Source organism: Temnothorax nylanderi, unplaced genomic scaffold, assembly GCF_030848795.1.
Source record: "Temnothorax nylanderi isolate EJ_2023f unplaced genomic scaffold, tnyl_v1.0 TNYL_tig0260_pilon, whole genome shotgun sequence".
Classification (NCBI taxonomy): domain Eukaryota; kingdom Metazoa; phylum Arthropoda; class Insecta; order Hymenoptera; family Formicidae; genus Temnothorax; species Temnothorax nylanderi.
The window spans coordinates 242,157-256,344 of record NW_027249322.1 but is presented as its reverse complement, the minus strand read 5'-3'; the positions used below and the strand labels follow the sequence as shown (position 1 = coordinate 256,344).

General features: G+C 30.7%; 1 long non-coding RNA gene across 2 annotated transcripts; it reads left to right on the top strand.

Moving 5' to 3' along the window:
• Positions 1 to 1,768: 1,768 nt before the first annotated feature.
• On the top strand, positions 1,769 to 13,024 carry LOC139780067 (uncharacterized). Of its 2 annotated transcripts, XR_011720101.1 has the most exons (5): positions 1,769 to 2,134; positions 2,208 to 2,261; positions 2,555 to 2,677; positions 10,420 to 10,509; positions 11,998 to 13,024. It is a non-coding gene; the product is annotated as an uncharacterized lncRNA (long non-coding RNA). The 2 variants fall into 2 exon arrangements; XR_011720100.1 differs by lacking the exons at positions 10,420 to 10,509; positions 11,998 to 13,024 and adding an exon at positions 2,899 to 3,541.
• Positions 13,025 to 14,188: the final 1,164 nt, after the last annotated feature.

Sequence of the window (14,188 nt, the reverse complement as noted above, 5' to 3'; positions counted from 1 at the left end):
GAGGAGAACGAGCGAATATAATTTTTCTAGCTCTACCGGGAATCGAACCCGGGATCTTTGGCTCAATAGACCAGTGCGCTGTCTACTAGGCCATGCTCGTCCTCAATAAAATATACACAGAGAAAAAATAATGTTGTATCAACAGCATTAGTCTAATTGGAAATAATCTTGTTTTATTTTATTAAAACAAAAGCATAATGTATTGAATTAACAAGATTATTTCCAATTAGACTCAGGCTGTTGATACAACATTATTTTTTTCTCCGTGTATATTTGCCAATTTTAAATAATTGCCTATAAATTTCAGGCGACTGGTATACTTCGTATGTTCTGCGATACAAATAACATTAGATGCATTAATAAATAATGCATCGACATAACGTATGTGCTTATGGATGCATTCTCCCGTAAGCACAATAAATAATGATGATGCTCCAGGATTAATTATTTAGCCTAGTCTGATCTAGTCTATCCATTTTAGAGCAACGAATTTGTAAGAAGTCGCATTTATCTTACTATTATATGGATACAATACATAAATTTATCTAATATAGGTCTCACAAATTCGTTACCCCATACTATTGTAAAAAATTCGTCACTCACCGATCCGATGCGCAACGGGCGGAGTAATTCGGCCACGTAACTACGATGATACTGTAACAAAAACGAAAGATATAAATTAAAGAGGCGCTGAAAATGATAAATGTTTCAAAAGATACACATAATTTTACGCGCATCTAAATTCGTCTTTTAATTAGATTCACTGATATAATTATCTATTTTCCGGAAAAAATATTTACAAAAATAAATTTTTATAAAATTTTGAATAATTTCTTTTTTTCTAATTAGTTTTAGCTTATCGAAATAAAACTCCGAATAAATGAGGAAAAACTATTAGTTGTATGCAGATAAAAGGTGATACTTACCCCAAGGTTGCTCCGCCGGGGCCCGATGTCTCTCTCAGACCTCCTCCTCCTCTCAGGACGTCAGGCCTCCTTCTCTCACCGCACAGGACACTCGCGAGAAACACTCGCGGATAATAAACTACAATCGCGCGCGGACTAATTTTAGTAAAAGTATTTCTCGCGCGATACTGTACGGCACTCCCGTTTAAAAAAGTCCTTTAGTCCGATTACTTGAACGGCACTCCCGAAGCAAACGCGACGAACCGGCTGCGGTTCGTTCATTCAATTAAATCGGCGGACGAGGGTACGTTAGCTTCCCCGTCTTTAGATTTTTATCCAAGCAGAACGAGAGTTTTGTTTGGGTAAAATCCTCGTACTGGGTACTGGGCCTTCCCACCTCGCCAAGGTTGTACCCATGGGAAGGAAGTACTTTACTTTGTAACATAAAAGCAGGTAACATAGATTTTTCGCGCAAATTTGAAGGAGTCGCGACGCCGATTGCCCCGATTCGTTCCGCGTTTCATCACTGCGTTGCAGTCGCGTTAATGGCGACGAAATGTTCGAAGATCTTGACGCGAGATACTGCGCGAATCAAGTGGACAGTTAGTAAAGACACACGCAGTTGATTAAACCACAATTAAGATTAAATATCGTACGCACATTTTACGGGATCGAGCACGTAAATCTCGCGAATGTAAGTAGTGTAAGAGTACTATTAATGCATGCTTTGCACAACGAGGAGTCGCGATTACGCGGCACGAAATACACGAGTCACGAAAATAAGAAATATATTCATGAACGAGCGTTGTATGTTGCATCACAGTGTGCCATTACTTGAATCACTTTTACTTGAATCACGATACTGCGGATTTCACGTTGTCACTCGGCCCTCTTTCCGCTCTTCGAAAAGAATCGGATATAATCGCACGACAATTCCGGCACAGCACGTTCAAAACACGACACGATTCGAGGTAATGAATGCCATGCACATTCGATAGTCCAAACATATGGCGGACCGGGACGGGACGAGCGATTATCGCCCGCGAATATCATGACGAAACTGCAAATCACTCGATCACAATTCACAATTACCGTACCTTCGCCTCGATATATGATATATGTTTACTATTGTAATACTATATACATTTCCGTAGAAAAAGATATGACCTATACAGGACCCAAGAAAACACAAGTATATAATATTTCTGATGTGCCCGTTATAGTGCAAGGTACACATATTGTTGAAATAAACAAAAATTAGTTATAGTAACATAATATTAACATGTGTAAATATTGTTATAGGCTCTATTCGATCGTTTGAAAAGCAAGAGGTGCAAGAGGACTCGAACATAATAAGTATGTATAAATATATACGTACAATGGTTAAGGCCATTGCATGTAACAAAATTTTAGTGATAATTGTAAGGCCGTAAAAAGATTGACCAATCATAATCGAGTATTCTCCTTATGGTCGAAAAATAAGATAGTGATTGGTAAATTTTCTTACGGTCTTACGGTTGACTACAATTTTTTACGTGCAATGGTTTTTATTAATAAAGTAGTAGCAACATGCATTATTTACATGTTATCTATACGATATATTATTACTTAGGTATAGTATATACAATATATTATTCGTTGCATTGTAGAATACCTGAAAGAATTAATACAGAAGCAAGCAAAGTCTAATTTAATGTTAGAAGACGTGAAACAACGGATAACCAATGTAGAAGAAGTTTTGAGGAGCCGCGCCCCTGTTTCAATATATATATGTATGTATGTATGTATTCTTAAGCATGATTCGAATATATCGACAAGAGCATGCAAACTGTTTCTTGATTTGAATTCATTTTCTTAAATTATAAATACTATAAATTTATCGTTGTATCCATGCACATTTTACTATTAACAAGTTTCATTAATAGAAAAATAATATTAGTATTACTATTAATGAGAGAACATATTTAATGAGAAAAATAAAATCTTCTCTAAGAATATAATAATTAATTCGGCGGTTATATATGAAACATGTGGTAATCGTTATGGACTTACTGCCAAAACCACTGGTTCCGGAAACTGCTAAGAAAACCTGGGATTAATTTCGTTCCTGCAACGGTAGCTCCCAACTTTCAACTAGACGCCGAATTAGACGTCGCGGACAGATCTCACGAAAACCGACGAGAAATTACTCATCACAATTATCTGACGTGAGGGACAGCGCTAAGGCCCATCGCCGAGGCAGCAATCGCGATCACGAACGTGGAAAAAACACGGTGTTCGCATAGCCTTTCACAAATATTTACCGCGGAAAGAAATTTTGGAAATTAATTTAGTTCTAAATTAATTTCCTAAATTTAGGAACAAGCAATTTCGCGACTTTTGACTCGTAGCTGACGATATAATGCTCTTGAGGATATAACTCCTAAATCGGAACTATTTTCTCGAATACATTCGCGACTCAGTAAAACGCAGATGTCAAATTTCACGAGTAGAAAGTTAATATTCGATCACTAGCTTAGCATCTTTCAATCAAATCTTTGTATTTTTATTTAGATAAAAAATTCTTATTGTACATTATAAAAAATTGGCGATAATTTCGCTATTAAAGAAGAATAAAATAAAAAATTTTAAAAATATATATTTAATAACGTTTTAATTTAGAAAAATTTGTGTTATATACGCGTTTCCATTTCGTGTAACCCAGATTACACAAATTAGACTTACAATTTTGTATACAATTACATTTTATACAATTTTATATACAATAAAATGTAATGCTTTGTACATAATTCTTAAGTTTATATTATTGCACTTTTATAGAAATAAATTTAAATTTCTTAAAATTATAAAATACATTAATTTCTTTTTGTCGTCAAATCATCCCTCCCGCATCCTTACCTATCCATATCCTTACCTACCCGATTTTTATCTAGTTTTTACCAGTATTTCTACCTACCTACATGAATAATATTCCTACCTACCCGTGTCTTTATCTAGTATTCCTATAATCACGATCGCGATTATCGAAAATTAGAAAAGTGCGCGCGAATATCGTTTTAAATCAGAACCGTTTAGGAGTTTTTATGGGGAGTTTAATTTTTAATTTACGCGAAATTAATTCGGATTTAAGTCAGATTTAGTTCTAGACGGCATTTTTCCGTCTCTGATTACGCGCAATCGCACGTATACAAGAAAACCTTACCATTACCATGTACCTTTTACAAATTGATTGGTGTTATACACCAACCTACCTTGATCCTCTTCGTCTTCTTTCTTCTGGCCAGAGTGGACTCACCTTTTGTAGCACTTGGCCGTATTTTGACTTCATACAGTCAGATATCGCAAGGAGGAATACTCCTTAATTCTGCTGCCGGCTAATCATCGCCGGCACTATAAGCGTAAGGTTTTACGCTTTTGTACGATGCGCGAAACACGAACGCGTCGCGAAGAGGCCATCACAATAATTAAATCAATTAAATACGAAATTAACAATTAACAACAACAATAATAATTTCATTAGCACATGAATTAATTTTTGCATTTATAAATATATATCCGGTAATTAAAATAAGTATCTGATTGGAAACAAATTTAAATTTGAAAAAAATTTTTACGTCCACAATGTTTTAATTCGATCGCGATTATAAAATATATGTATATTAAACTTTTAACTATATAAACTGTATAATAAGAACAATAAAATTTTAATTTAAAAATAAATGAATGAAAATTGCTAGACGCGCCATTCAACAGAGATTTTCATCGATTCGAACGATTCGTTGCTGAATCTCATCTCAAAAGCATGCAGAGATGAGAAATTTATATAAATGACGTAAGATCCGGAAAGGGTAATAAATTTCCCTACACAATTAGAATTGATAAAAATATCATATAGTTTGTAAATTATTAAAATTATTTTTCGTATAATATATTATTTTACAATTATTTTAAGTGATATGAACTGATTGACTCAAAAATTATTACTAAAAAAAAACTTCTATTTTATAACAACATATATATTGGATCTCACGCCAATTACATTACTACTTTAACTGGTATAAAATCCAGTTATCAATCACTATATATGAATAAGCTACAACAGTTTAGGCTAAAGTAAATGCGTTAAAATAAGTAATAATAGTTAATGTAAGCATGTACCTTTATGAAAAAGCTAGATCAATAAATTTAATGAAATATATTATGCGATATATATATATATATATATATATATCTTTATGGTTCGGTAGATGTCAGTACCATTTCGGAGACGTAGTGATACATATCGGGACATTTGTCACATATTGGGTCCGACCCGGTATTTTTTTATATTTGCCGAGACCGGTACCAATTTGTTTAAAGATATGTAATGTATAAAACCAGAGAACCAAATTTCTTTTTATATATTACACATTAGGAGGACCGGTACCAGTATTTTAAATATATGCTTTGTAAGAAAAAGGGTCCTCTCTATATAATTTGCTTCATTGCATTAAATCATACAATTTCTGTTAATTTGTACATTTCTCATTAGACTAATCTCTGTCTCAGATTAATAATGATCTATTCTTGCATGATCTATTCTTGTTTTCATACAATTAACATGAGGACAGTTACTATTGGATTATATTTATAATTAGATACTATATAAATAAAAAATGTAGCTATATCATTAATAAATATATTGTTACTTCTTTAATCGCAATTTATACATAATACAAACATTATTTTTAAAGAAAAAGTAAAAATATAGCATAAATATGGAAGCATGAACTTAATTTAAAAATATCAACTACGTAACGACACATACACAGTAAAAAATTTTGTGTTAATGGAAGTCCACTCTCAATTTTGTGTTAAAATAACTCATTCATCGTGTTATTTTTTACATTTTTTACTAAAAAAATGTCGATATAACATTTCTATATGTAAAAAATAACACGATGAATGAGTTATTTTAACACAAAATTGAGAGTGGACTTCCATTGACACAAAATTTTTTACTGTGTATGGGGTCCAATTTCTTCGCTGTAATGACAAAAATCGAGATCAGCCAATTGAACTATTACTATTATTAAATATTACCAAGATTTATGCGTTTCATGAGCATATCTTTCTCATTATATAAATTGAAGAGTTCATTACCTATTCGTAGACTACTTAAAAATTTGAAGATAACATTTTAAAAGTTCGTACGAAAAATGTTGTCTTCGCAAATTTTTATCTAACCTATGAATAGATAATGAATAGTTTAATTTATATAATGACAACGATATGCTCATGAAACGCATAAATCATGGCAACATTTAATAATAGTAATAATTTAATTGGCCGTTCCTGATTTTTGTCATTATATCGAAGAAATTGGACCCCATATGTCACGTCGTTAATGGAAATTTCTGAATTAATTTCTTACTTCGTATTTATGACGTAATTCTGATATATTACTTAAGAAATCGTATTCGTATTACACAAATATCGAGATTAAAATAACACACAGTTTTATATGTTTATTATTTCGTTATTATTTGTGAATCTTAGCATGCTCTTTCAAGCATAGATTAATCGTCTTTTAAAATGTTGTTTTCGACAATATTTTCGACAATATTAGCCTACGCGAGAAGCTAATGAACGCTTTAATTTATATAATAAAAATGGTATACCCAGAAAAAGCATGAATTTTGTTGAAAATTATCTAAAAGTAATAGTTAAACTGGCCGGTCCTGCTTTTTGTCATTACGTCGAAGGAGTCGGACTCTGTATATAACGTTACGCCATAAAAATTTTTTTGCTTTTTTATTTATGCTGTACGTTTGCATATACTTTTAGATATTGTATTTGTATTATACACAGATTAAATTTAAAGTAACACAATGTACTTACTTTATTATATTTATAAATCCTAGCTTCCAAGCGTAGACAATCTTTTAAAACGCTTTCTTTGTTAATATTTATAAACAAATGTTATAAATATTTATAAATATTAGCAAAGAAAACGTTTTAAAAGATTGTCTTACACGATTGATGATGATAATCGTAAATTGGAAGCTAGGACTATTAAAAAAATAAATTGTGTACACAAACAATGTGTTACTTTAACGTCAATCTGTGAATAATACAAATATTTAATACATAAAAGTATATGCAAACGTAGAGGATATATAAAGAAGAAAAAAGTTTTCATCAACAAAGTAAAGTCACATTTGTGTTTGACTCCTTCAATGTAACGACAAAAAGCTGGACCTGCCAGGTAAACTATTATACATTTCAATTTATTTTTAACAAAATTTTTGCTTTTTCTGGGCATACCAATTGTATTATATAAATTAATGCGTTTAACAGTTCCTCATAGACTAATTAAATATTACTGAAGACATAACGTTATACACAATCATCTATGCTTAGGAGCTAGGATTCATATATATAATGAAATAGTGAACATATAAAATTGTATTATTTTAATCTCAATATTTGCGTAATACGAATACTATTTCTAAAATAATATGTCAGAAATACATCATAAATACGAAACAAGAAATTAATTCAGAAATTTCCATCAATAACGTAACGTCACATACGGGGTAGGTGAAATCTCGGTCAAATTTAATAAAAGCAATAATTAAATTGGCCGGTCCCGATTTTTGTCATTACATTGAAGAAATTGGACCCCGTATTTGACGTTACGTTATTGATGGAAAATTCTGAATTAATTTCTTGTTTCGTATTTAGATGTATTTCTGACATATATTTTTAGACATAGTATTTGAAGTCATTAGATATGGAGATTAAAATAACACAATTCTCATATATTTATTGTTTTAATAGATTTATGAATCCTTGCTTCCAAGCATAGATAATCATTTGAAACGTTGTCTTCGATAATATTTAATTAGCCTACGAAGAGCTGATAAATGCTTTAATTTACGTAATAAAAATGATATGCCAATGAAACTTATAAATTTTATTAAAAATTATCTAAACATAATAGTTTAATCTGCCGGATCTGTTTTTTGTCGTTACATCAAAGAAATCGGACCCCATATTTGACATTATGTGATTGATAAAAACGTTTTTCTTCTTTTACATATGCTATATACCTTTGCAGAAGCTAGGATTCACAAATATATGTTTGTTAATTAAAGCATTTATCAGCTCCTTTTAGGCTATATATATTATACAATATATATATATATATATATATATATTGTATAATATATTAATATAGTTTTAGTTACTAAACTTCTATTGACTAATTTTTAGATTATATGCAAGACAATTTAACTATCCATTTAATGATATGCTATTCCGAAAGACTAACAGTTATATTGATATCATATGTGCTTTATATGTTATAAGTATCAGTTCTATTAATACCACACGTATAATTAGATGTGTAAAATTACGGTATAAAAAGATATAATAGAAAAATTACATATTTATATCTCTAATATAAAATTTATGATTATTTGAAAAGTTATTTCAGCATCTATTCGATTTTTCTACTATCCAATATATTGCATATATTCAAATAATATTGCTGTACCACTGATGCATTTATAACTAGTTTGTAATCGATAATTTACGCATATGTACGCGTTATTGCAATATTAATTGCATATATATATATATATTCCTATCAAACATGTGACTCTATTCATATAACATGGCATAATTAAACACATTCAATGGTGCTGCTTATTAAAACTTGTAACACTTAGAAATTACTTTATTTAGAGGATGATCACAGGAACTATATTTTGTTTATTAATTTTAATACATTTATTTTGTTCTCTTTCAAAATTATCGGTTTTTTCTCTCAGTTATTGTTTTATGTTTTTATTTTCAGCTAAAACAGCCTCAGTTTAGAGCTTTCTTGTAATATCATCCGCATATTACAAACGTACGTAACTACGATTATAAAAGAAGTTAATGAGAACTGATCTTACAAATAAATACTATTAAGAGTGTACGATTAGACAATTGTCATATGTGATAATTTTTTGCAATTCTATGATACATAGAAGATTATTCCTTGAAATAATTTTCCAGTGATGTGTTTACGTAACTATATATAAGTCAACCGAAAAATTGTCTTTTTTTGGTTAACATTTAAACAATGAAAAATATTACTTTTTTGTTGTCGAAGGAAATATATTTGGTTTTGGTATAATATATTAGTTGTATAATTTTTATACGAGTACATTCTCGTATGCAAACTAAATTAATTAATAAATGCACAATAAATATAATAATAAAGAAGCGTCCAGAATTAAACTTATCCTAATCTGTTGTAACTGACCCATTTTAAGGCAACGGATGTATAGAATGCTGTGTACTTATATGTAAGATCTTTATATTGTTGACAAATTTCATACGTTTATCCAGATATATAGTATGTATATTTAATAAGTTACCATACATCCGTTACCTCAATAAATATATTAATTCATCACTCACCGACACCGATGCGCAATAGCGGAATTATATCTGCCACGTAGCTACGTTGATTCTGTAACATATAAATATAAAATTTATATTAAAATGGTGTTTAAAAAACTCAATGTTTTAAAACATAATTCCTATGGTATCAAACCTTTTATTTATCATTCAATTAGATATTTATTTAAATAATTATTTTCCTAAAATAATCTTTACAATAATGAGCTTTTATAAAACTTCAAATTACCACTTTCTTTCTAATTATTATTTCTAAATTATTGTGAAATAAAGCGATTCAATAATAAACAGGAAAAAAGTTGCTTTTACACAAATAAATAATATTTACCGCAAAGTTGTTCCGCTGGCGCCCGATGCCTCTCTCAGGCCTCCTCCTCCTCTCAGGCTGTCCTCTCGGGTTGTCAGCTCCCTCGATGCGACACTTTCCGCGTCGTTATCTTCTGCAACATATAAATAAATGATTTGATATTAAATAATTCTTACGCATCAAACTTCTTATTCATCATTTAATTACACTTTTATTTAAATAATTATACATTTTCAGAAAAATATCTTTACAAAAATAAATTCTTATAAAATTTCAAATTACTTATTTTTTTCTAATTATTATTTCAAAATCATGATGAAATAAAACGACTCAAGTATAAGCAAAAATTAAAATTACTTTTACACAAAATAAAAAGTAATATTTACCACAATGTTGTTTCGCTGGCACTCCCGAAAATGCGACGCAACGAACCGTTTATACAATCGGCGGCGATTGTGTTTAGTTGCCCTGTTGTTCGGTAAAAGCGGAATTGCCTGTAAAAGATAAGATTACGCGTACGTTTAGGTCGGTACTCTACTTTGAGATAAATAGAGATACGCGTAGTAAGTATACGCGAGAATAAAAATATGCGAGAATAATGCTACAGTTGAAAGCGGATGAAGTACGCGTCGCGTGTGATTAATTTCGAGAGTATAATATCGTGCAAGGTATGGCAAAGCCGCACGATTATTATATTCTTGTGATTACTTGTAATCACGTTCAATTGTAATCAATGTTTCTTTTTTTTTTAAGAAACAGATGTGAGTGCCATAAAGAAATAGCAATGCGGAAAGAAGAGAAGAGTCGAAGCCGAAGAAGCGGCCAGATGTAACAGATCGCGAGGTGAGTATTTCATAATCTATTTTATTAATTGTTATCTGATGAAAATAATTATTTATTTGCGTAGTATTTCGTTTTCAGATCACTGTATAGTGTATAATATAATAGTGTATTGAATGTTTAATACGTTGTCTAATAAATAAAATATTTGTTAGATTATATTTTGAGATTTTTTTAATATTTAATAAATTATTTATGACATGATTAATATTAACAAATATACAGGGTGTCCTATTTTAATCGATTGCTCCCAAAAACTTTTTTATTTGTGATTCTAGAAAGAAATGCTTTAGACGAAAGTTGTTTGAAGGGGGTCATATGATTCCAATGTCGTGCCATACATGTTATCTTCAAGAAATTTTAAAGGAGATTAATTTTTTAAATGGAACTTAATTTTTTCCTTAAAATAATAGTTATAGATCTCGTCGAGACGTTTTTAAAACACTATAATAAAGTTCTTCTTCGTTAAGGATTTCCTGAGATATTTTTAATTTTGTCATATTTTTAATATATATATGAAATATCTCGTAAAGTAATAATTCACTTTTCGATGACTTTACCTTGATACTTTTATACGTAGAATAATAAAAAAAACCAATTGTTGTAAAAAAGACAGAAAAAATAATTTTAAAAAATTTGTTTCGTTGTGTAAAAGCATTCAATTGTGTAAAATTGCAAATGTAAAAATTAATTTTATTGCTTGCTTTCATTATTTTATGTACAAAAGTATCCAGGTAAAGTAATCAAAAAGTGAATACTTTAAGAGATATTTCATATTTTATATTAAAAAACATTATGACAAAATTTAAAATATCTCAGAAAATCTTTAACGAAAGACAGCTTTATTATAGTGTTTTGAAAACGTCTCGACGAGATCTATAACTTTTATCTCAAGGAAAAAATCAAGTTTTATTTAAGAAATTAGTCGCCTCTAAAATTTCTTGAAAACAATGACATCTACAACATAACTTACGTAAGAATCATGTTCCCTTCAAACCAAACAACTTTCGTCCGAAGCATTTCTTTCTTAAATTACAAATAAAAAAGTTTTTGAGGATGATCGATTAAAATGGACACCCTTTATATAAAATATTTCTAAATAATTAAAATTTATAATAATTTAAATTATATAAGGATTAGATTTTATTTTTTATCAAATTTTATGCAAGTTGATATCTAAATAAAGAAGCATTTTTATTAAGATATTATTCGTAGTTCGTACATTAGTTGAAATTATGAATAAAATGATACTTGCATGCAAAAGTTATTCTTCCATTTTTATTTTAGGTATGTGTTTCTTTTAATCTGTTCTCCAAATATGCGCTCAAAATTAAATATTTCATAATTTGATGCAAGCAAGCAATATGTGTCTATAAACATCTTTTGAATATATGTATATAAAATAGAAGCATTACCTTTCTTATAAAAACAAGGAATTTATATTTATTTTAGACATAATTATTTTTATTTAAATATTTTTTTATGTTACAGATTAATCTTGTACATATCTTTTCTGTTGTGAGATACGAGTAAAAAAGGGTTCAGATGGGAGAACCCGTGAGGAGGCTAAGGAGGCCTAGGAAAAATATCGAGTGCTGTTGTAATAACTTTGTGGTGAGCATTATTGCTTACTTGCATAAAATTGGTCGTTTTATTTTGGTGATAAATAAGGTTTTTTGTTACTCACCGATTGATAGTGGAGTGTAAAAATGTCAGCTACGTATTATCAGCTATGATGGTTCTGTAACATAAATATAAGGTTTAATTAGGTTATTTGTAATTAACGTACAAATATAAGGTTCACAAATTAAAACGGAGCTCAAAATAATTAATAAAAATAACATATTGAATCTTTTAACTTAAAAGTATGTCAAAGAGTAAAGTTTTTCTTTCATAGACAATAAATCTCAGACAATAGAAAAAAATATTTATATTTAGAGTTATATCTTACAATTAATAAAGATAAATAATTATATAGATATAAAAAAAGGATTATGGAAATAATTGATTCTTGGTTACATTAAAGTTGCTGAAATAAATGAAAAAAGAATAAGAAAGAAAGTTGCATTGAAAATAAAATATTGACATTTTAAAAATATGAAGCTTTTCTACAGATTTATTTTTTACAAAAAAATTAGTACAATATATTTATATATGTAAAATAAAAATAAAGACTATTCTCTTATAGAGAAAAGGATAGGTATTAAATGAGTTAGGCGTGTGTTTCCTTTATATTTATAAATACTTTTTGAATGTGTGTATAAATAGAAGCATTATCTCTCTTATAAAAACAAGGAATACATATTTTAATAATACTGTATATTCATCTGATATATAATATTGCATCAGATTTATTATATATATAAGATACAATATTATATATAATTGAACTAATTTTTACTTCTATAAAACGCCAATTTATACACAATATTTTATAGTCTATCCATGTAATCAATATGGACAAACTGGCTTTATAACAAATAAAATAAAATAATGTGATGTGAGATCATATAAATTATTCGTTGCAGAACAGAGGAATTTTTTAAAAAGAATTATCATTGTTTATATTAATTTTCCTGTTAATAAAACGCCGCGATGTCACTTTCGCGATTATCCGCGCGACGCGCCTTCGGCCGTACAAGTATCGCGAAATACATATTTTTTAGAAATATCTACACCCGAGCGCTGAATCGATACTACTCGATAAATACTGCAGTAAATAATGCATGCATAGATTAATAAAGGTTACACTTACCAATTAAACAACTCTCGCGACGCCACTCGTTCCGCAGCCGATCCGTCTCGTGCCCGTCGCGATCTGGAAATGAAAGGGTAGCGTAATTAACATGGGCAACATGACGGAGACGCTTCGTCTCCCGCGCGATCAACTTCTCGCACCGAAAATCTCGCCGCGGCGTCACTACGCATCCCGCTCTTTTAACTTCATGCTCGCCTTTTAGTGATTGCCACTATTTACATTCTAACGAATAAGCGTATTAATGCTCTTGGTAAATATCCGCGATATTAGTGACAGATGGAAAATACGATCGCTCGCGATTGTCCGCGCGACGCGCCTGCGACCAAACAAGTACCGCGAAATACTTATTTTTGAGAAATATCGTTACACGTTACACCCGAGCGCTGAATCGATACTACGCGATAGGTGCTGCGTTAAATAATTCGTGCAAGATTAATAATGCTTACTCTTACCAATTAAACAACTCCCGCGACGCCACTCGTTCCGGAGCCGGTCCTTTCGTCGCGTCCGTTGCGATCTGGAAATGAAGGAGAACGTCTGACACGTCATCAATATGGCGGAGACCCGTCATCCCCCGCGCGCGAAACTTCTCGCGCCAAACCGAGCCAAGGCCCAAGAGTGCCGTGGCGTCGCTACTCACCCCGCTCTCACAACTTCGCGATCACGAATTTTCCGAATTTCGAAAACCGAATACTATACGCTCGCTTATGATCACGATCGTTTTTTTGCATTCTAGCGAATAGGCGTACTAATAGTTTTGACAAATATCCGCGATATTCGCGACATTGGAAAATACGACGCGATTTCGTCACTTTCGCGATTGCCAGCGCGATGCGCTTTCGACCGAATAACTACCGTACTGAAATGCGTATATTTGCAAATCGTTGTTAATACCCGAGCGCTGAATCTATCCTACGCGATAGG